At 39.5% G+C, this 1,162-nt stretch overlaps 1 non-coding gene across 1 annotated transcript; it reads left to right on the top strand.

The window, feature by feature from the left end:
* The first annotated feature begins 566 nt into the window (after positions 1 to 566).
* On the top strand, positions 567 to 639 carry Trnak-cuu. Its single transcript has one exon. It is a non-coding gene; the product is annotated as a tRNA-Lys (tRNA).
* The last annotated feature ends 523 nt before the right edge of the window (positions 640 to 1,162 follow it).

The raw sequence follows: 1,162 nt of genomic DNA, 5'->3' as shown, positions 1-1,162 counted from the left end.
GGGCTTTTCTTTGCCCCAAGGCCAGTTCTGCCAAGTAGAAGACAAACTCCCAGTGGAGTGTCTTTGGTGCTCAACGTTCTCTCGGGAGTAGAGCATTGTTGCCAGGAGTGATTGTGTCTCATAAATACAAAACTGTAGGTTAGATTAAAGGCCATGTTCTACAGTTCTTCAAAGAGGTTGAAGATTATGCTATCTATACTAAATACAACCTCTATGTGTCTAAAAAACCTGATTGTCCTAAATATAAATATGACCAACATATAATTCTCAACACTTATGTAACTGTAAGACTAATAGAATAGACAACTGTGCAAAAAAAATGAAGACAATGATTTCCAAAATGTAAACAGGGTCCTTACATAAATAATATCTGAGGTAGAAATGTACAGTGCAATATGGTAAACAATGTCATTACATAAATAATATCAGAGGTAGAGATGTACATTGCAATATAGTAAACAATGTCAATATAACAATTGTTTCAAACAGAGGTAGTATCATACTCTCATATAATGTTCAATATATCAATATACAAGAATCAACACTCATATAGTTTTTTTTTTTTTTCCCGGCTAGCTCAGTCGGTAGAGCATGAGACTCTTAATCTCAGGGTCGTGGGTTCGAGCCCCACGTTGGGCGCCAGATGATGCGGCGAAGATTGGAAATAACCAAAAATAGTCCTTTTATAATTACTCAATTTTAATACAAAGGGAGATAAGGGAACTCACAGAACCGAGGGTCCAACAGAGCAGAAGGAGAACACGGGCGAGCGCCAAGAACGGGCTGCCTTCCGGCCCCCAATCCTATTTAAAGGGCAATGCTACCCCGCTGGAGCAGCCACGCCCCTGAACGCAGGGATTGGGCCAGCTGCCCCAACATTGCAGTTACAGAAGCATAGTTCAGTGGGTTTTACTCCATTGTCATACCTTTCCCATTGTTGTTCCTCACGATTCCAACTTTGATTTCTAATGCCATAGGCAGTCAGCCTTAAAGCCCTGGATTCTTCAGAAGTTTTTTTCATCATAGCCAAGTTCCTTTCTGTTTCAGTATAATTTTTTGTCCAGTTTTATAATCAAGCAATGATCAATTTCTGCATTTTTCCCAAACTTCCCCAATTCTTTTATCAGTCAGGTTTTTTCCCATAACCTGCTTTACAGCTTTA

This window comes from Arvicola amphibius, chromosome 15, assembly GCF_903992535.2.
Source record: "Arvicola amphibius chromosome 15, mArvAmp1.2, whole genome shotgun sequence".
In the NCBI taxonomy this organism is placed as follows: Eukaryota; Metazoa; Chordata; class Mammalia; order Rodentia; family Cricetidae; genus Arvicola; species Arvicola amphibius.
Note: the sequence above shows the minus strand (reverse complement) of the source record. Positions and strands in the feature narration are given on the sequence as shown.